Source organism: Schistocerca piceifrons, chromosome 8 (genome assembly GCF_021461385.2).
Source record: "Schistocerca piceifrons isolate TAMUIC-IGC-003096 chromosome 8, iqSchPice1.1, whole genome shotgun sequence".
Taxonomy (NCBI): domain Eukaryota; kingdom Metazoa; phylum Arthropoda; class Insecta; order Orthoptera; family Acrididae; genus Schistocerca; species Schistocerca piceifrons.
In genome coordinates this window covers 257,302,111-257,325,658 of record NC_060145.1, presented here as the reverse complement: position 1 = coordinate 257,325,658, position 23,548 = coordinate 257,302,111, and the positions used below count along the sequence as shown (strand labels likewise).

The 23,548-nt window shown below is 43.6% G+C and overlaps 1 non-coding gene across 1 annotated transcript; it reads right to left on the bottom strand.

Annotated features, from left to right (window-relative positions):
• Positions 1-14,444: 14,444 nt before the first annotated feature.
• On the bottom strand, positions 14,445-14,518 carry Trnat-ugu. Its single transcript has one exon. It is a non-coding gene; the product is annotated as a tRNA-Thr (tRNA).
• Between the last annotated feature and the right edge of the window lie 9,030 nt (positions 14,519-23,548).

The following is a 23,548-nucleotide window of genomic DNA, read 5'->3' as shown; positions in this document are numbered from 1 at the left end:
TCCAAAACTTCCTTCCGCCGTCAAACTGACGATTACTTGATGCCTCAGTGTGTGTCCTATCAACCGATCGCTCCTGTAAGTACAGTTGTGCCAAGGATTTTTTTCTAATACTTCTTCAGCGTTCCTTCGTAGCAGCACATTTCAGATTCTATTCTCATCTTGTTTGAACTGTTTATCGTCACCTTTCATTTGCGAACAAGGCTACAGTCGACAGAAATATCATCATAAAATGCTTCCTAAAACCTATATTCGATGTTAAAAATTTTCTCTTTTAATAGGTTTGTTCATAAATAACTCATCTGCTACTAGTTACGATTTTCTTTATTTTATTTTTCACAGGACGCGTTTCGGGAAATGATTCTCATTTTCAAGTGTGTTTTTTTGTGTTTGTTATGCCATTTCTATTTGATGTTGTCGATGTGTGAGAGTCTGCTTCATTTTGTTGCCTTTGCTGCAATATATAAGAAAACACGCGATTTGTAGTTGGTTGTCGATCTTTTTGTGAAGTTAGTGGCGATATTTAGAAGAATTTGTACTTACAGTTTCTTTATGGTCCATTTGTGCAGAGTCTCACACACACTAAACATCTCACACAATTTGTTGTACACTTTTAAGCATCGAAAACATTTTACATAAACAAAACAGTTACACAGATGTTCCTACAAGTAGTCAACAGAGATGACATTATAGGTCTTCCACAGAGTATGACATGCTTTTGTACAGACGTTATTTACCTTAATAATTTGGATCGTAATTTACTTATATTTATTTTACAAGTGTCCTTATTTCTGTGTTACTATATTTATTTAAGTATACTATCGAAACATCTAAAGAAATGCACTGATTCACTTTCAAGTTTTTCGTTCAATATTTTATCATCATATTTTCTGTAATGTGAATATATCTCCAATTCTTCTAGCTAATCCATTTTATGTCCTTTATTTAGTCGATGGAGAACTTTGACATTTTGCACTATTTTTCTAAATAGGTGTCCTGTATTATGAATATGTGTTGATATGGCTGATGTAGTGTGTCTGTTATGTGTGTAGGCTTTTATGTGCTGTGTGTGCCTGGTGTTGAAATTCCGGTCTGGTTGTTCTAGGTAGAACATGGAGCATTCTTGTCATGTTAGCTTGTATATTCCAGAGTCTGAGTATGGATCATCACACTCTGTGGAAGACCTGTAATGTGATCTCCGTTGACTACTTGTAGGAACATTTGTGTAATTGCTTAGTTTATGTAAAATGTTTTCGATGTTTAAAAGTGTACAACAAGTTGTGTGTGATGTTTAGTGTGTGTGAGACTCTGCACAAATGGACCATAAGGAAACCATAAGTACAAATTCTACTAAATTTCGCCTCTAACTTCACAAGAAGATCGACAACCAACTACAAATCGCGTGTTTTCTTATATATTGCAGTAAAGTCAACGAAATGAAGCATACTCTCACACGTCGACAACATCACATAGAAATGGCATAACAAACACAAAAAGAAGCACTTGAAAATGTGAATCATTTCCCGAAACGCGTCGTGCAAAAAATAAAATAAAGAAAATCGTGACTGGTAGCCGATGAGTTATTTATAAAGAAACCTATTGTTTTCACAGTCGCAGGCTTTCAGAAACATTTGTAACGGATCAAATCAAATTTTCCCTTTTTTCAGAAACGCAGTTCTTGCTATCACCATTGTCAGGCATTTTACTATAAGAAATGTATTCGGAATTACGAATGCAACTAGACTGCTGCTGCACAATTTATTAGTGACAAATGAAAGTTTGTGCCAGACCAGGACTCGAACCTGGATTTCCTGCATTACACGAGCTGTTCCCTGGCTGGCATCGGCTGCCCGAGCACGCCTCCAGGGCTGAGCCAAATCTCCGTATCGCACTGAGTGACTACGTCCTGCACTCGCACCGTTGCTTTGATTGCCGGACAAGGAGGGTCTTTGCAGTAATACTGTCGCTGCCTGTCTAGGCATGTAATACTAACTGCAGTGTCTGTGTTCGACGATGTACTATGCAATGTCGTTCAGATATTCGTGCATGTATGAGGGACATTGCATAGTTCATCGTTAAACACAGACACTGCAATCATAAGATATTTTACGCCCATATAGCAAAACTCAACGACTGCTTATCTCTCAATATTAGTAAGTGTAACATACTGCGTATAATAAGGCGAAAATTACGATTAATGTACGAGTACAAAATAAATGCCCGGTCTTTGGAAGCGATAACATCCATAAAGTATCTGGGTGTGACTATTCGAAATGACCTCAAGTGGAATACTCAGATTACACAAGTAATGGGTAAGAGAAACTCTAGATTGCGGTTTGTTGGTAGAATCCTGAAGCGATGCAGTCCTTGAACAAAGGAAATAGCTTACAATACGTTAGTTCGTCCAGTCTTAAGAGTATTGCTCGTCTGTATGGGACCCTTACCAGTTGGGTCTGATTCAAGGGATTGAGAAGGTCCAAAGAAGAGCGACAAGATTCGTGACTGGTACATTTAGCCATCGTGAGAGCGTTACAAATCTCATAGAAACTTTAAAGTGGGACACATTTGCAGATAGACGACGCGCTAAACGGAAGGGGCTGCTCCCTAAATTCCGAAATCCGATCTTCGCCGAGGATGTAGAGCATATATTATTACAACCAACTTTCAAATCGCGCTATGATCACAGTTCAAAGACAGGGGAAATTAGAGCTCGTACTGAGGCGTTCAGACAGTCGTTTCGCGCGATCCGCGAGTGGAACAGAGGGGGGGGGGGGGGGGGGGGGGGACTATGACTTTGGCGTGAATTGTGCCCTCCTCCACACACCGCTTGGTGGCTAGCGGAGTATATATGGAGATGTACTTCTAGACTCATTTTGGAATATATGAGGGGTGTTCAGTACGCAGTGCAACACATTTTTTCTGAAGACTGGTTGTCTTTATTCAGGATTCCAGTACACTCTCACACTGTTCTGGCTACAAATCCCTATTCTTCAAGATAATATCCGCGCAATATGACGGCCTTATGCCACCTTAGCTGGAGGGCCTGTATGCCCGCGTGGTACCGCTCCGCTGAACGACGTCGGAGCCAACGTCTTGCAGCATCAGTAACCCCTTCATCATCCACGTACTGCTCCCCTTCCGCGTCCGGCCATCCTGATTTAGGTCTTCCGTGATTTCACTAAATCTCTGCAGGCAAATGCCGGGATGGTTCCTTTGAAAGGGCACGGCCGACTTCCTTCCCCATCTTTCCGTAATCCGATGAGACCGATGACCTCCCTGTTTGGTCCCTTCCCCCAAATAACCCAACCCCAACTGCTCCACGCCAAAGAGGTGGAAGTTGAACGGTGGGTGATCCGGGCTTAGGGTGGATGAGGAAGAACAGCCAATGAAGTTTTGTCAGCTCTTCTCGGTTGACTTAAGTGTGGCGCCATGGCCGGCCGGAGTGGCCGTGCGGTTCTAGGCGCTACAGTCTGGAACCGCGTGACCGCTACGGTCGCAGGTTCGAATCCTGCCTCGGGCATGGGCGTGTGTAATGTCCTTAGGTTAGTTGGGTTTAAGTAGTTCTAAATTCTAGGGGACTGATGACCACAGCAGTTAAGTCCCATAGTGCTCAGAGCCATTTGAACCATTTTATTTGTGGCGCCATGAGGAAGGACATAAAGCAGAATAACCCCTTCAGCTTTCCAGAAGACCGTCGCCATGACTTTAGAGGCTAAGGGTGCTGTTTTGGACGTTTCCTTCGATGATGGAGAGGTGGTCTGACGGCGCTCCATGGATTTCCGTTTTGTTTCCGGTTCCAAGTGATAAACCTATGTGTACTCGGCTGAAACGATGTGCGACAAAAAATCACGATCAGCCTCGTAATTTTGCACAGACGGTCCTTCGTTACTCTTCACGACCTTTAGTTAGCTGGGGGGGGGGGGGGGGGAGGGTGGACCACCTTTGATTTCCGATTTCCTCACCTGATGGCAGGACTACATAACGTTTCCTCGTAAAACATGCTTTGTAACTGTGCAATTACTGATTACGTCTGTGGGCTCTGAATAATAATAGAACAGAGAGAATTATGTTATATTTTGTATTTGTAAAGGACTAAGTAGTGGATTTGTGAAATAATATCTGTGTCGGCGAGTTCTGAAACTGCCACAGAAATGAATTAATAAAGAAAAACTCAAAGATTTCATGACAGTCAGCCATTGTGTAAATAGTAGTGTAAGAATAATAATGTCGTTGTCGTCTTCTTGGAGTCACGTAGAGAGGAGGAACCTGTGACGCTATGTTTAACGCATAGATAGCTTTCATTTGTCAAGATTGTAAGCAGGACGCCATTAGGCGCTGATTATAAAGAAAGGTGTGTGAACTTATGATTATTCGAGTTTTAAATATAGTTATTTAATGAGAACTCGCATGTTATTATTAGTAAGCTTGCCTGGTATTTTACCCATTTATTTAAGACATTTTCAGCTTTTTAAGTAGTGTCCGTAGTGCAGAGCTGCAACACGGCGGAACGAGCCGCTGCCGCGGCAGGTTCAAATCTGATAATAAGGGCAATCATACCGCAATAAGCGGTCAGCTAAAAAGTGAAGTGAAAATTATTTCTTACAGCAGTTCGAGATCGGAGTACTAAGCAGCAGATTTTGCGTTGTGTTTCACAGCCGGATGCGGGCTGCTAACATTGTAAACTTTAACTGTGTCAAAGTTAACATACTTTCACGTTTCGAAAGGAAATCTTGCTAAACAAAAATTATGGACTGGTCAAAGTTATAGAAAAATCATTTTCTGGTAAATAATAATAGTCTCATGCTCTAGTCTTAGCCGTGGCACTGATCAATAATGTTGACGAAAAATCCACTGCAAGATTTGAGGTTCTTTAAGCACTGCATACGGTAACTTCATTATTTTTGATAACAGAAATAATTTCAGAACATTCTTACGGTAGATGCAGCAGAGATGGATATGTTGTGTATTCTACTGAGTTACAGTAACAAAATTATTCATTTAATAAGAAGCCAGTTCCAGTATAATAATAATTAATCTCACTCGTTCGCAACACACAAGTAACCAAAGTAAACCAGTGTACAGAAAGAATAGTGTAGCGCGAAAACTACCAACAGAGATGTCCAGTTGTGCAGCTAGGTGTTTGATCGTTATGTGTCAGTCACTTCAAATGAGAGTGTTCGCACGTTCCAACACTGCAGGAGTCACAGCTGTTGCGGTTGGCCGACTCCCGGGAGGTCTGCGCGACCTTGTTGCAGTGGTAACATACGCCTCACCCAACGACTCACCGTGCTTTTGTTTATTGCCAGGTTTCCGCAGACATACAGCAAGCTGCTACTAATGTCTGTGATGCTCCGGTTTTCCGTCTAAAGGAACTCAACAGCAGCTCTGTACTTGGAACGCACTTGCATCACAGATGTCATTTTGAAGGCGACGTATAGCGGCGCCACCTATTGGAATTTCATGAAACTGTAGGGGCTGAAGCAGGAATATTCCACTATGCCCCACAACAAATTCTGCATTTTTTAAACCGAAATTCACCGAGAAAAAAATGTGTTGCATTACTTATTGATGTCTCAGCATCATCTGGTTTAATTCGACTTACTTTCCATTCATACAGAAGTTACTTGCGCCAATAACCAGTTGGTCACGGACGTTGTCTGCTGAGAGGGTCTGGGCAACACACTATTGACAGAGGAAGTGTCATCGAGGTAGTGGGTTAGTGGACTCGCCTGGGTTTACAGGGAGGACACCACTCGAATCCACACAGAGCGGTGGCGAGGCCAGCTGCGGCGGGCTGAGTGAGTTAGCCGGCGCGCGGCTTCGCTTTCACAGCGCCCCCGCTTTCTGTGGCGAGGCGTGGAGCGGACGGCTCGGCAAATCCGAAGCGCGTGGCCAGGCCGCACGCTACAGTCGGCAGCACGGCACGGACACAGACACAGGACACAGGCCACAGCGCGCAGTGACCACTGGCGCCGGCCGGCGTCGCGACGCGCATACTAACGCGCCGCCTCCATTAGACGCGCGCCGCCCACGGACTGCCAAGCAGCGGGGGCGGAGCGCCGCCACGTGGCGCCACCCCCAACGCACCTGCTCCTGTCTCCTCCACTCTGCGCGTCTCACGGCCACGCCCATGTACGCTATATCCTACGGTCCTACAACAATCTGATGAAAGGCTTTGTCACTGATGAATGCATGGAGAACCTTATTACCAACATGTGTAATGCCAACAGTGAAACATGGAGCACACTGGATTACGGCACTGGTCTATTTTTCTTGGTTATGATATCATCCCCTTAATAAGAATAATCAAACGCTCAATGCGGAAAGACATGAAGACATTTTACAGCACTGTGTATTTCGTACAGTAGAGAGTTCGGAGAAGATGCTATTCGTATCAGCATGACAGTGCATTCTGTCATACACTGAAGAGCTAAAGAAGCTGGTACATCTGAATTATATCGTGTACGGCCTCCGCAGAAGTGTCGCAACACGACGCAGCATGGACTCGACTAATGTCTGAAGTAGTGTTGGAGAGAACTGAGACCATGAATCCTCTAGGGCTGTTCATAAATCCGTAAGAGTAGGTGGAGATCTCTTCTGGACTGCACGTTCCAAGACATCTCAGATATGTTCAATAATGTTCATGTCTGGGGAGTTTGGTGGCCTGCGGACGTGCTTACACTCAGAAGAGAATTCCTGGAACCATTCTGTAGCAATTCTGGACATGTGCGGCGTCGCATTGTCTTGCTGGAATTGCCCAAGTCCGTCGAAATGTGCAATGGACTTGAATAGATGTAGGTGATCAGACAGAATGCTTACCTATTTGTCACCTGTCAGAGGCGTATCTAGACGTATCGGGGATCCCATATCGCTCCAACTGCACAAGCCCCATACCATTACAGAGCCTCCACCAGCTTGAACAGACCCTCGCTGACATACAGGGTCCACGTATTCGTGCGGTTGTCTCCATAACCGTACACGTCCATCAGCTCGATACAATATGAAGTGAGACTCGTCCGACCAGGCAACATGTTTCCAGTCATCAACAGTTCAGTGTCGGCGTTGACGGGCCCAGGCGAGGCGTAAAGCTTTGTGTCGTGCAGTCATCAAGGGTACACGAGTGGGCCTTCGGCTCGTGAAGCCCATATCGATGATGTTTGGTTGAATGTTTCGCACGCTAACACTTGCTCATGGCCCAGCACTTGAAAGCTGCAGCAATTTACGGAAGGGTTGAACGATTCTCTTCAGTCGTCGTTGGTCTCGTTCTTGCGGGATCCTTTTCCAGCCGCAGTCATGTCGGAGAATTGATGTTTTACCGGATTCCTGACATTCACGGTACGCTCGTGAAATGGTCGCACGGGAAAAGTCTCACTTCACCGCCACCTCGGAGATGTTGTGTCCCATCGCTCGTGCGCCGACTATAACATCACGTTCAAACTCACTTGACTCTTGATAACCTGCCATTGCAGCAGCAGTAACCGATCTAACAAGTGCGCCAGACAGTTGTCTTATATAGGCGTTTCCAACCGTAGCGCCATATACTGCCTGTTTACATATATCTGTATTTGAATACGCGTGCCTATACCACTTTCTTTGGCGCTTCAGTGTAAATCAGCATGTTGAGGCAATGTTAGGTAGCAATAACATTCCTGTAATTGACTGCTTTTTCCATCATCCCGACTTGTACCCAAGGAACACCATCGGGATGAATTAGAACATCGACTTCGGTCGCGACCCCATTGTCAACATGGCTATCTTCTCTGGTTTCAGCTCTTGAGGAAAATGGGCTGCCATTCCTCCAGAGACATTCAGGCAACTCACTAAAACTGTCCCCAAGAGAGTTCAATCTGTCACAAAGGAAATGTCCGCTAATAGGTGATCGGACAGTTTTAATCAGATAGTAGTTTTTCTCCACCCCAGCGTCTGGCAATAGCCAACCACCCCAGTGTATAACACTAGCCAAGACCACTACTTGAACATACGTGGCTGTAACATTTTTGCCTGTCACGTATCTTTTTCTAAACGTCATATCACATGAATCGATATTATTAAAAAAAAAAAAAAAAACACACCTCGTTAGGATTTCAGCGTTCGTCCGCTCTCTGACGTCGTGTCCAAAGCTACTAGTGTGCTCTTTTAGAGATGTCTAATATTTCACCGCTATAGGCCCGTGCATTTGCCACAGGTGTCCACTTGCCAATGATGGGTATCGTACCTGAGAGGATGGCAAAATCAGGCGTGTTTGTAGAGGCGCTTACCGTATCGTTGGCTTTGGCACACTGTCATAATTTTTTTTCAGAATCAATAGAAACCACACAAATTAGCACAGGCTTCTCTCCAAGAATGTTTCAGTAAAGTGCTTCGGCACAAAGTTGTTCTCACTGGAACATTTTTGTAACATTTAAGAGCACGAGTAAAAGATCTGCTACAGTCTCTGCAGGGACTGTGTAGTCCTCTTTAAACGTAACAAAATGCAAAGCTATGCGCATAAGGAAGTGAAAGCCGCTTGTATCCGCTATTTCCCCGGTGAAAGCGTTTAAATATCTACTTCACTCTGTTTGCGAGTGGAACAGGAAAGGAAATTACTAGAAGTGGCACAGGGTACCCTCCTCCGTGCATCGTAGGGTGCATCGCGGGGTATGTATATAGACGTAGGTGTAGATGTACATGTAGACTGACAATTAAGAACGACATGAAGTGAAACAACGAAGCTGAACTTACAGTATAAAGCATAAATCGCGGGTTGTTTACATGGTAGTTTCTTTGGAAGTGCAGTTTCCGTATGAAGGATTTTTGTGATGAGACACTCATATAGCCTGTACTGCTACCACTGGCCTGTCTGAGATTATAACACCTCGTGTTGGCTCGTTAAGTACCTAACGATGAGAAGAAAACTGTGCAGTTCATTAGTGCTCGAGAGTGACATGTCTCTGACGGAAGCCTTCGTCAGTAACTGTTAAAGTGGCTCGACGGTTTACCGTTGAAATTACAGTGCATTCCCTAAAAGTTAACGCTGGCGAACAGACATTTATCTTTTGTCTGAGGCTCGGTTCTCTTTATGGACGATTTTTCTGTCTGTCAGCAAATAACGATAACATTATAATCAGTTATTTGAAAGTGTCAATACACCATAGTTATAATACAAGGTAAGGAGCCTCTTTTATCACCTCAGTTTACTTCTTACCCGTTAAAGGTTTGGAACCTCTTTTCGCCTACACGAACGATGGCCAAAGGCTGATGAAACAAGCAGAAATTCGTGCTCGCAAGTTCATCAATAATCGAAATAGCTGCATCAGCAATGATTTCAATATTTTTAATGGAACTATGTAATTTTTTTCGTGAAAATAGCTGATTTCGATGGGACGAATTCAATGAGATTACTATTTTTTTAGATCTAACAAGAAATCACAGAGTAAAAGTACATAAAATACAGTGAATTATGTGCGTTTTAGCAGCTGTTGAACGGACCACAACACGGTTTCTTTACGCCACTCTCCAAAGAAAGTTGCATCGCCGTGCTAAGAAGCAGTGTCATGCTTCAGCGTTTGACGTTACAAATGTTCAATTATGTTTCGTACCAAAGAAACTGTTACATCGCTGGAAAGTTATTCAGCAGGGATTTCGGTAAGACAACTAATTCTTGTGTCGATGACACAGATTTCCGTCGAGAGTAGCTTAAACATCATACAGAAAACACGGAAAGATTCCAGCTGGATTACACCATAGTGAGAGATTTCGAAAACAGATATAGGATTCTAAAGCTGTCGGCACACGGACCGTGCATCCGAACGTTGAGCGTTGAGCGTGCTGAGTTTCTGACGTCATAGCGTGTAATAGCACGTTCAGGAGTCTTTCCGAACGTGCAGAGCAATATCTGGCATGTCAGATATTCTGAGCGTGCGTCTGAGCGTTGACCAATGAGATGGAACAACACCACCTACGTCACACGCACGCCATCTCCCTTCAGTACAGAGTTGTGAGGCGCCATATTGGCATTCATTTCAAGCCTAAATGTATATATGCCGTTTCTGAGCGCTAGCAAATTGAGAATCACTGGAAAACCCGTTGTTATGTGTGTGATTCGATCCAATAAAATTATAAGAAACATCATATTCGAAGCCAAAGAATTATTGTAACTTGCGTATTATGAGAGTAAGCTATTTGAAGGCAGCGACATCCACCCAAAACGCATTGTTCTTGGTACATTTTGTTATAATCAAATTTAAATTAGTAACATAATTAACTACGATTAACGTTTTCAGCAGGGGTAAGATAATATGATTAAATACAGGGAGCCTGTTGTCGGTTTAGCGTAGTAAGTAGCATCTCTGTCCGACATTGGGATTTTGATGGGGCGGTGGTTCGCGTCGTAACACTTCCTTTTTTTTCCTAACATTCGTGTTTTTATTAGGTTCTGATACTTTATTATTAGTTTAATATAAGTATATAATATAATATTTGATGTTATGTAAATGTAAGTTCACCTTTTTTTGAGGGGTGACTTTGTTCGATTGGCTTAATCTACAGGACAGTTTGCGCTACTTGTATAAAGATATTTTGCTCCTTTTTCTGTTAAGCTTCATAATCCACATATTGCAAAGATTCTGCTACTGCGTAGGAACAGTGATCAAGTAAGGCTGACCTTGGGGTTTTACTAAAATGTGGGAATGATGAAATAATGTTTATCTATGCGGAGAAGTATTCCAAATTTGTACCGCACTGTTTGTAATGGAACTTTTATAAGCCTGTGTCCTTATTGATTGGACATGGTACTTTCCTTTCCGTGGACGATGAAGGAAATGTGCGTTTTAAGAGAGCTAACGTGGGAATTTTACGCGCGCCCGTTGAGTAAACAGTGTGATTTACGAGCTAGAAACATCCCACTACTGCCGCTAGAGTGCGTTGCGATCGCGTATACCGCGTTGGGGCCCACGTACCGTGTGCACAAGTCGCATCGTTCCTGAGCGTTCAGCAGCACGTTGAACTTGGCACGCTCAACGTTAACGTTCGACAGCACGGTCCGTGTGCCGACGGCTTAAGGCGTACCCCGGAGCAGATATAGACTCAGGTCATAATTTAGTGATGTTAAATACTAGACTGAAGTTTAACAGAATCATCCGAAAGAATCAGTGTGGGAGGGAGGAAATGGGATACTGAAGTACTGAGGAATGATGAGATGCGTTTGAAGTTCGCTAAGAACGTGGATCCTGCGATAAGGAGTATCACAATAAGCAGTTCAGGTGAAGAGTAGTAGACATCGCTGAAAAGGGCCACCATAAATGTTGGGTAGTGAAACGTAGTTTCTATGGAGATAATTGCATAGAAACCTTGGGTAACAGAAGATATACTTTCACTTATCGAAGAAAGAAGGGAGTACAAAAATGTTCAGGGTAAGTAGGAAAACAGCAATTGAACCCCCTAGGAATGAAACAAATAACAAATGCATTGTAGCCAGGACGAAATAGATGTAGGAAAGGTGTGCATAATTCGATAAAAAAAAGTCAAAACAATCTTCGGTGAAATTAAATGCAATTGTAATAACATTAAGAGTGCAATGGGAATTTTACTGTTAAAAGCAGAGGAGAGAGCGAATAGGTGTAAACAGTACTTCGAAGACCTCTGTAAGAGGGAAGACTTGTCCTATGACGTGATAGAAGGAGAAACTGGTGTCAGTATTGAAGACAGATGGGATCCGGCATTAGAGTCAGAATTTAAAAGGTCTCTGGAAGATATGATATCAAATATAGCACAGGGGATAGACAACTTTCCATTGGAATTTGTAACATCATTGGTGGGACGTGGAAAGCGAACGACTATTCAGGTTGTTGTATAGAATATATGAGACTGCCGACGTGCCATCAGAAGTAAGGAAAAACATCATCCACACAGTTCCGAAGACAGCAGCGGCAGATAGGTGCAAGAGCTAACGCAGAGTTAGCTCAACACGTCATGCACTCAAGCTGTTGACAAGGATAATACACAGGAGAAAGGGAAAGAAACGATCAGTTTGGATTTGGTGACGGTAAAGGCACCAGAGAGACAATCCGACGTTGTGGTTGATAATAGAAACAAGACTGAAGAAAAATCAAGACACGTTCATTGGATACGTCGATTTATAAAAAGCGTTGGAAAATGTAAAATGGTACAAGGTTTTCGGAATCCTGAGGAAAATTGGCATAAGCTAAAGGGAAAGACAGATGACATTCAAAACGCACAAGAACCAAGACGGTATAATAAGAGTGGAAGACGAAGAACGGAGAGCTCGAATGACGAGGGTAATCCCAAAAGTTAGGTCTCCTATTTTTTTTATAAGTACAGAACTCTGTTTGTGTGGCAGTTGGTCACACTGTTATGAAGAGTGCTTCACGCGCAGTGTGTAAACATGTGCACGCCGCGCTGAGGCGCTCAGTCTTGGCTTGGCAGCCGTTGAGAATGGAGGTCCCGTTGGATATTAGCGCCAAGTGCGAATTGCGCGCAGTTATTCGGTTTTTGAACGCAAAGGACACTGCGCCGATTGAAATCCATCGCCAATTGACGGACGTGTATGGTGAGTTGCGCATGGATGTCAAAAATGTTCGTAAGTGGTGTAGAGAGTTTGCAGCCAGTCGAACCGAAATTCACGACGAACAAAGGAGCGGGAGACCGTCAGCTTCTGAGGAGACAGTGTTGAAGGTTGAGCAAAGCATGCGTGGAGATCGGCGGATCACCCTGGATGATCTCTCCACGTTGGTTCTTGTTGATGCTTCTCGCGCATTTCTTCACCACCTTGCAGCCGAACAGGACAACTTTCTGGATTCAATTGTCACGAGTGATGAAACCTGGACATACCACTTTACACCTGAGACCAAGCAACAATCACGCCTTAGGACACTGGACTCGCATTCGGGAGGACGACGGTTCTATCCCGCGTCCGGCCATCCTGATTTAGGTTTTCCGTGATTTCCCTAAATCGCTCCAGGCAAATGCCGGGATGGTTCCTCTGGAAGGGCACGGCCGACTTCCTTCCCTAATCCGATGAGACCGATGACATCGCTGTTTGGTCTCTTCCCTCAAAAACCAACCAACCAACAATCACGCCAGTGGCGGCATCCTTCTTCGCCAAAGCCGCGGAAATTCAGACAAACACAGTCTGCCGGAAAAGCCATGACAACCGTTTTTTGGGATCGGAAAGGGGTATTGCTGGTCGACTTTATGCCCACTCGGACCACAACTAACGCTGGAAGGTGCTGTGAGACTCTGAAGAAACTCAAACGGGCATTTCAGAACCGGAGAAGAGGAATGTTGAGAGCAAGGGCGTACACATTTTCCATGACAATACTCGCTCACACATCGCTCGGCAAACCGTTGCTCTCCTGCAACAGTTTCAGTGGAACATAATCACCCACCCACCCACCCTATAGTCCTGAATTGGCGACCAGTGACTATCACCTGTTCCCTAGGTTAAAGAACATTTGGCCAGAAAGCGATTCAGCTCCGACGACGAGGTGAAAGAAGAGGGTCATAACTTTCAGAACAGCATGGCGGCGAGCTGGTATGACATGGGCATACAAAAACTGCCACAGCGTCTACAAAAATGCATCGAGAGAAATGGTGATTATGTCGAAAAATAGCTAAATGTTCAAGCTGTAAACTGATGTAAACCATTGTAGAAATAAACAGGCCTGTGTACTTATAAAAATAGGATACCTTACTTTTGGGATTACCCTCGTAAAAATGTGTAAAACAGGGACGTAGTCTTTCACTCCTACTGTACAATCATAAGGTAGGCTGATGACATCGCAATCCTCAGTAAAAGTGAATAAGAATAACAGGATCTGCTGAACAGAATGAACAGTCTAATGAGTATAGAATATGGACTGAGAATAAACAGGAAGAAGACGAAGAAACGAGACGTACCAGAAATGAGAATAGCGAGAAACCTAACATCAAAATTCGTTATCACGAGGTGGACGAAGTTAAGAAATTCTGCTCCCTTGTAAACAAAATAACCTGTAACGGACGAAGAAAGGAGGACACAGAAGACAGACTAGCACAGGCAAAGAGGACATTCTTGGCCGAGAGAAATTTACTGGTATCAAACACAGACCTTAATTTGAAGAAGACATTTCTGAGAATGTACGTTCGGAGCACAGAATTATATGTTAGTGATTCGTGGACAGTGGGACACCCGGAACAGAAAAGGATAGAAAAAACTGATATGTGGTATTACAGAAGAATTTTGAAAATTAGGTGGCCTGATAAAATAATAAATAGGAGGTTCTCCGCAGAATCGGCGAAGAAAGCAACTTAATCCATTATATCCCATCGTATGATTTATCACACGCTTGCTTTTCTCAGGCATATCTGTTTTCACAAGGTCTTTGTCATCAACTGAAATTACAATGAAATGAACACCCTTAGCTGCTTACAGGCGTTGACATACGTCAACGGGGACAGATGAAAATGTGTGCCCCGACCGGGACTCGAACCCGGGATCTCCTGCTTACATGGCAGACGCTCTATCCATCTGAGCCACCGAGGACACAGAGGATAGCGTGACTGCAGGGATTCATCTCTGGCACGCCTCCCGCGAAACCCACATTCTCAAGGTATTGTCCCGCACTACGTTCGTAGTGCCCCCGCCCATTATACTCATTACTCGCGGCGCGTTGCCGATTCCCGGAAGAGTTCGGGCACTGTTTGTGCATTCGCTCAGAAGAAGAAAATGGTCAAGTGGCCGGTGAGCCTTAACTATATATTTACTAAGATCTTAGTAAATATATAATCAACTGAAATATTTCTTTTATGTTTTAATTGTTAGTTTAAAAGTCCGTAGTTGAAACTAACAGTACCATTGGAGATCAGGATTGTTTATTTCCTGGTTGGAAAGCATTTGTTCCAGTGCTATTGACTCTGCTGCTTCTCGTCATAGACAGGCTTTAAGTAATCTAGCAAGTCGTGTGGCTAGGGCCTCCCATAGGGTAGACCGATCTTCTGTTGCAAATCTTTCGAGTTGACGCCACTGCGGTGACTTGCGTGTCGATGGGAATGAAATGATGATGAAGACAACGCAACAGCCAGTCCCCGAGCGCAGAAAATCTCCGACCCAGCCGGGAATCGAACCCGGGCCCTTTAGCATGGTATTCCGTCACGCTGACCACTCAGCTATCGAGGCGGACAGGCTTTAAGTAATAATAAAATTATGATGTGCAGACTCGGTCACATTATTACGGATTAGTAATTTCAATACTAAACTGCAATATATAAGCACAAATTGGAAAATAGTACTTAATTTGTTTTGTTGTGGTGCTGGATTACATCTTTAATTTCAATGAAATATAATACGGAGGGCATTAAGGGGCCATTTTCTCGCAGTTGCTCAGATTTATTTCAAATAAACCGCCACTGTTTCTGGTTTAGGGAAGAAGGTTCTGGGAGAAACTGCAGGGATGAGGTCAGTAAATACTGACGGCCTTGTTGAAAATGTTACACCTTTATCCATTCAAGAGGAAAATCCCTGCTGTTCCAAATTACGATCGCGGTTCCGAGTTAGGAAAACAAAGACACTGGATAGAAAACAGACTAGACTCTTCCCAAAAATGTGAGGTACCTCGTGATCCTACATCTGATATAATAGAACATCTCCGCACTTCAAACTCGACTCCAATAGATCTCTTTCGTTAAGTTTTTGATGCTGATTTGATTGAGATTCTGACGAGAGATATAATAACATATTCTGCTCAAAAGGGACACAAATAAGTCATGATGACATTTACAAATACATCTCTATTTTGCTGTTATCTGGATACTGTAAGGTCTAGCACAGACGTATGTACTGGGAGACCAGACCTGACACAGACAATGCCCTTGTTTCGACTTCTATTTTCAAAAATACTTTTGACAAAATTCATAGATTCTTCCAGTTCAATGATAATGGTAGCATTGAAAAAGAAGATAAAGTTTATAAGGTTCGACCATTAATTTCCCATCTGAATAAGAAATTTCAAGACATCATATAGCCTCTAAGGTCAAACTTCTCCTTGGATGAGGGCATGGAACCTTATTATGGCCACCACTTTATGAAACAGTTTATAAGAGGCAAAGCAATTCGCTATGGTTTCAAATGGTGGTGTTTAGCTACATCTAACGGATATCTAATCACATTTGAGCCATATGTTGGAGCAAGTCAAAGAGATCCCCATAAGTCACTGGGATATTCTGTAGTTGAAAAGCTCTGTGTGGACTACATCCCTCAGAACAGCACAGTGTACATTGATAATTACTTTAACTCTTTGCCCCTCCTTGAATCTCTTATTTCAAATGAAATCAAATGCATAGGAACCCTGAGAAATGACCGCTTGGAAAAGATACAGAGAATTCTATCACACTTGTAAGATGGTACGACAGTAGTCAAGTGACTCTGGGGACAAATGTACTGGATGAAGGTGTATTAGCTGAAAGTACATGCTTCAGGTGGAATAGAGAATCAAGAAAGAAGGTCTCCATACCACAGCCTTCCCTTGTACAGGAATATAATCGCCACATGGGAGGGGTAGATCTTTTTTACAATCTACGAAGTCTATACAGCATTCGAATAAGATAAAAAAAAAAGGTAATGGCCAATGATCGGGTTCTGCCTAAATGGTGCTGTTGTGAGATGTGAATATGTGGATGATACACCGGGAGCTAAACAACAATGAAAGATTACTGGAATTTACCAGACGCATTGCGCTTTCAATTCTGACTTCACACAACATTGGAAAATCAAGAGGTATGAGGCCAAGATTTGTCACAGGTGCAAGAAGACGTAAGATCTGATAATGCTGGACACATGATTGACGAGCAGAGCACGCAAAGAAGGTGTGGACGATGTAAATGCACAAAATGTCACTGTGTAAAATGCAATGTATGACTCCATCCAAAGCGATGTTTCATTTCGTATCACCTGCGCTAACAAGACTAAGTTGTCTAATAAACTATTATTTTTTTAAATTTGCCCTTTATTATTGCAATGTCTTATTTTATTCAAGCAATGCAGTACAGTTATTTTTTTGGTTCTACTATATGAATTTGCCATGTATACTTAATACATAAATAAATAATGTAACCTTAAAATATACATAAAACGGATATTACAATACCTGGAAGTTATTACTGTACTTTTTCTTCATTTATTCGGGTCATGAATGATAATGACGAAAAAGGAGGAGGTTACCATGACAAAAAGATTGGATAATCAACCGAAGGATAACTTTCTACGAGTCGGGGCGTGGAATGTCAAAATCTTGAACGTGGTAGGGAAACCAGAAAATCTGAAAAGGGAAACGCAAAGGCTCAATCTAGATATACTAGGGGTCAGTGAAGTGACAACAGTAGCAGCAGAAAATGGTACAACAGGAGTAGGATTCGTTATGAGTAGGAAGGTAGGGCAGAGAGTGTGTTACTGTGAACAGTTCAGTGACAGGATGTTTCTTATCAGAATCGACACCAACACAACACCGACACGATAGTCCAGGTAGACATGCCGACGTCGCAAGCTGAAGATGATGAAATAGAGAAAGTATACGATGATATTGAAAGGGTAATACTGCACGTAAAGGGAGATGAAAATTTAATAGTCATGGGGGACTGGAATGCAGTTGTAGGTGAAGGAGTAGAAGAAAAGGTTAAAGGAAAATAGGGGTTTAGTAGTAGAAATGAGAGAGGAGAAAGAATAATTGAGTACTGTAATAAATTTCAGTTGGTAATAGTGAATACTGTGTTCAAGAATCACAAGAGGAGGAGGTATACTTGGAAAAGTCCTGGTGATACGGAAAGATGTCAGTCAGATTACATCATGGCCAGACACTGATTCGGAAATGAGATACTGGATTGTAAGGCGTACCCAGGAGCAGACATAGACTGAGATCACAATGTAGCACTGATGAAGAATAGGCTGAAGTTTAAGAGATTAGTCAGGAAGAATCAATACGCAAAGAAGTGGGATACGAAAGTACTAAGGAATCGTGATGGCTGGGTGCTGTGTGCTGTCCTTAGGTTAGTTAGGTTTAAGTAGTTCTAAGTTCTAGGGGACTGATGACCATAGATGTTAAGTCCCATAGTGCTCAGAGCCATTTGAACTAAGGAATGACGAAATACGCTTGAAGTTCTCTGAGGCTATAGATACAAAAATAAAGAATCTCTCAGTAGGCAGTACAGTCGAAGAGGAATAGACATCTCTAAAAAGGACCATCACGAAAGTTGGAAAGAAAAACATAGGTATAAAGAAGGTAAAAGCGAAGAAACCATGGGTAACAACAGAAGTACTTCAGTTGATCGATGAAAGAAGAAAGTACAAATATATTCAGTCAAATTTAGGAATACAGTAATACAAGTTTCTGACAAGTGAAATAAGTAGGAAGTCCAGGGAAGCTAAGATGAAACGGCTGCACGAAAAATGTGATCGGAAAAGAACTGACTGTCGGAAGGACTGAGTCAGCATATACGGAAGTCAAAACAACCTTCGGTGAAATTAGAAGCGAAGTGTATTCCACTATTAAACGCAGAGGAGAGAGCGGATAGGCAGAAATAGCACGCTGAAGGCATCTACGATGGGGAAGATTTGTCTGATGTGATAGAAGAAGAAAAGGTGTCGATTTAGAAGGGAGAGGGGATCCTGTATTAGAATCAGAATTTAAAGAGCTTTGGAGGACTTAAGAGCAAATAACGCAAAAGGGATAGACAAAATTCCGTCAGAATTTCTAAAATCATTGGGGGTTTGGCAACAAAATGACTATTCACATTCATGTGTTGAATGTATGATTCTGGCGACATGCTATTTGACTTTCGTAACACAATTCCGAAAACTGAAGAGCTGACAAGTATGAGAATTTGATGACAAACAGCTGGAGACAGCGTCTGCCGTAAAACATCTAGGCGTAACTATCGAGAGAGACCTTAAGTGGAATGACCATATAAAACAGATAGTGGGAAAAGCAGACACTGGAATCAGATTCATCGGAAGAATCTTAAGTAACTGTAACTCATCCACGAAAGAAGTGGCTTATAAGGCGCTTGTGCGCCCGAATATTGAGTATTGTTCATCTATCTGGGATCCGTGTCAGGTAGTACAGAAGAGCCAACGAAGAGCGGCGCGTTTCATCACAGAATCCTTTAGCTGGCGAGAGAGCGTTACCGAGATGCTAAACAAACTTCATTGGCAGACGTTACAAGAGAGGCGTTGTGCATCTTGGAAAGATTTGCTTTTGAAATTTCGGGACAGCACTTTTCTGGAGGAGTCATACAACATATTACTTCCCCCTCCCCCCACATACACTTCGCGTGCTGACCACGAGGAGAAAATTCGAGAAATTAGAGCCAATGCAGAGGCTTACCGACAATCATTCTTCCCACGCACTATACGCGAGTGGAATAGGGTTGGAGGGATCAGATAGTGGTAATCTCGGCCACACGCCGTTAGGTGGCTGGCGGAGTATGATGTAGACCTAGGTATCGTACAATCAGCTTAACAGCTCACGCATTCAAGTTGCTGACAAGAATAATATACAGAAGAATGGAAAAGAAAATTGAATGTGTGCTAGATGACGACCAGTTTGTCGTTACGACAGGTAACGGCACCAGAGAGGTAATTATGACGTTGCGGTTGATAACGGAAGAAAACCTAAAGAAAAACTAAACAGGTTCATAGAATCTGTCGACCTGGAAAAAGCGTTCGAGAATATAAAATGGCGCAAGATGTTCGAAATTCTGAGAAAGTAGGGGTAAGATATCGGGAGAGACGGGCGATATACAATACGTACAAGAGGCAAGAGGGAATAATAAGAATGGATTACCAAGGACGCATTGCTCGGATTAAAATGTAATCTTTCTGTACACTGATGAACAGCGAGAAACTTAACATCAAGAAGTATATGAAGTTAAGGAATTCTACTACCTAGGCAGCAAAATAATCAATGACGGACGGAGCAAGGAGGACTTCAAAAGTAGACTATCACTGGTAAAGAGGTTATTCCTGACCAAGAGAAGTCTACTAGTATCAAACATGGGCCTTAATTTGAGGAAAAAATTTCTGTGAATGTACGTTTGGAGCATAGCACTGTATGGTAGTGAAACATGGACTGTGGGAAAATCGGAACAGAAGAGAATCGAAGCATTTGAGATATGGTGCTACAGACGTATGTAGAACAATAGGTGGACTGATAAAGTAAGTAATGAGGAGGTTCTGCGCAGAATTGGAGAGGAAACAAAATGTGTGGAAAAGACTGAAGGGAAAAAATGGCTTTCATAGTGCTAGGAGGAGGAGCCGTAGAGGGCAAAAACTGTAGAGGAAGACGGACAGCGGAATACATCCATGAAGTAATTGAGGACGTAGGTTGCAAGTGGTACTCTGTGATGAAGAGGTTGGCTCAGAAGAGGAATTCGTAGCGGGCCGCATCATACCAGTCAGAAGACACAAAAAAGCTTTGAATTTGGCTAAATATATAATACGCAGTAAACCAAAATACGCTCTGCTGAGTTAACAATTTCTCCCGCTGTCTCCTTCAGTTCTTCCCCTTCATCATTCGTGCGAGTGGAACAGGAAGGGTATCAGTGTCCTCGGTATAGAAAGTACCCTCCGCCACGCACAATAAGACAGCTTGGAGAGGATGGATGTAAGTGAAAAGCTTCGTAATTTCACGATTGTTTCTTAAAGCGCAATGACACGTATCTTACAATAGCAGCAAAGGTACATGTCTGTTGTGGACAGGAGTTGGTTAGGAAACATCCAGATCCTGGTTCACCACCTTGGCTTTAGGAGGCTACGTGAAACTACAGCTTGGTGCATCTTGCCGGCGTTTGAGACCTCAATCAATGTTGCATCAGCTCGGGGGCTACAGAAGCCGGTGTCACTGGGTGCACAGCCAATAGAGGAAACCAAACAAACGGCGTCCTTTGGTTGAAGCGCTACACGGTGTGGACCGTTGAATTATTCATTCCCATTTCTCGGAAGATGGCCCGTCCTTGTAAAGGGACAGAGGGCAGAAAGGCTGCCTACACATGAGCGACTCGAGACGGTTGCTCTCAGATCTCTGCCAGAATCCGACGCTTCAAGCGGATAAGACGACGCTCCAAGCGGTTATCGTTCAGCAGTGTGTCTGCTCGCGAATGTCTGGGCCGGAACTGATGACCAACGACTTGTTCGCAATGACGTATATTCAGTATTATTTTCTACTAGAGGGAGGAGAACTTTGATAGAGGGGAAATGGCAGACTGAAAGTTTGAGTATGGTAGTAAAACGTGAGACGTGGCTGTACAGCTTTATTAGCCGACTGATCTGCGGGGATTAAGCTGCAGCTACTTTATTACAAAGGGTTCTCCACGCAGTTACACAATCATACCAGGATATGTTGAATAGTATTCGTATATATCAAACGTTATTGAAATGTTTGTGATCAAGAATGTTGAGGGTGAAATTTTTAAATCGTGGATGGAGATACGATTCAAATGATTGATAGGGTGGTTTCTGGTGTTTCTCCGAGATGTTGGTTCCATTTTTATGCATAGTATGCTTGCTCGCTGACTGGACTGCAAACAGATGGCTCTGAGGACTATGCGACTTAACTTCTGAGGTCATCAGTACCCTAGAACTTAGAACTACGTAAACCTAACTAACCTAAGGGCATCACACACATCCATGCCCAAGGCAGGATTCGAACCTGCGACCGTAGCGATCGCGCGATTCCAGACTGTAGCGCCCAGAACCGCTCGGCCACTCTAACCGGCCTGCAAACAGACTGTTAATTTGGTGGTAAGTTCCTAGGGACCAAACTGCTGAGGTCATCGGTCCCTAGGCTTACACACTACTTAATCTAATTGAAACTTACTTACGCTAAGGACACCACATACACCAATGCGCGAGGGAGGACTCGAACTTCCGACAGGGGGGATCCGTGCGAACCATGTCAAGGCGCCTAGACCTCGTGGATATCCAGCGTGGCCCAACCGGACTGTGAAGCATTGTTGGTGTAGGTAAAATTTATTTATCTCGACTCTATGTTATGACGGTCTGCGTCAGAAAAGTTGATCTTTCTTCAGGCAGACCTTACCCATCTTGAATGCACTGTGGAACGTTTCCTCTCCATACAGAGAAGTGATACGATCTCACAGTTGGTGTAGAGATGAACGGGGAACGATATGTACGAGCCTGTAGCGCTTTTTTAAATTCCTAGCTTAGTACTGGTTCTTGAAACTTTGCAAGTAAGCTTCTGTGGGATTGTTGGCTTCCTTGTTCAAGCGTCTGTCAGTTCGGGATTTCCAATGGGCCCGTAACCCTCTTTTCTGAGCCAAACAAATTTATGACTGTGTAGGTTTTCTCTGTATACGTTCACCAAACACCTGAGCAATGTTCTAGGATGCAACCGTATAACAGTGCGTAAGAACGGAAAGAGATGACTGTTGGGAGGATGGAAGTAAAGATGGTTCTGTGTCAGGAAGCACTCTCCCAGTTCGCTCTTCGGCAGTTTTTCCTCAGAAGAGGGCCAGGAGGCGCAGCGAAAGAAGATCCAGAATTAGTTATTAACACTGATAAGGCAAGACAGTATGACCACAGCCCAACGGGACGTTGGATGCCGCCTCGTGGCGTTGCAGGCACGCGATAACGGAAGTTTGTAAGTGGAGCACACACGGACGGCGGATCACCCTAGTGAAGATACGGGCAGCAAATGGGGAAATCCGTTGAGATAAGCGACTTTGACAAAGGCCAGATTATTATTATGCAGAGCCTGTGAACGAGTGTCTCGAAAACGGCGAAGCTGGCCGTATGCTCACGTGCTACTGTCGTTAACATCTACGGAAAGAGGTACAAGGGCAGTAAAATAAATGTCGTGTGACTAGGGCCTCCCGCCGGGTAGACTATACGCCGGGTGCATGTCTTTCGATTTGACGCCACTTAGGCGACTTGCTCGTCGATGGGAATGAAATGATGATGATCAGTCCCTGAGCGTAGAAAATCTACGACCCAGCCGGGACTCGAACCTGGGCCCGTAGGACTGTCATTCTGTCGCGCTGACCACTCAGCTACCGTGGGCGGACACAAGGACAGTGAAAGTAAGACTAGGCGCTAAATGGTTGGACGTCCATTCTTCACAGAAGGAGGGTTCGAAGGCTTGTCTGCTCTGTAAAGCAGATAGAAGTTGATATGTGGCATCTCTGCCTAAAGAGCACAGTGCTGGTGCACGCACAAGTATTCTGGAGCACGCCATCATCGTACGTTGCTGACCACAGAGTTCTGCAGGAGACCTCCACTGCGGCCTCACACGTTGGCCCAACTACATCGTGAATTACGAATATAGTGGGCACCGGACCATCGGGATTCGACCGTCGATCAATGGAAACGTGTCGGGTCTTCGGGTGAATCACGTTTTTCTTACACCTGGTCGCTGATCGTCTCCAAGGCGAACGACGTGTCGAAACTTGCAGCGGGTCACCGACTCAGGCCATGGGAGATATTCTCCTGTGCTTGCATTTGTTAATAATCGAAGACACTCTGACAGCTGCGAACCATCTGCATCCCTTCATGCTTGATGTCTTCCTC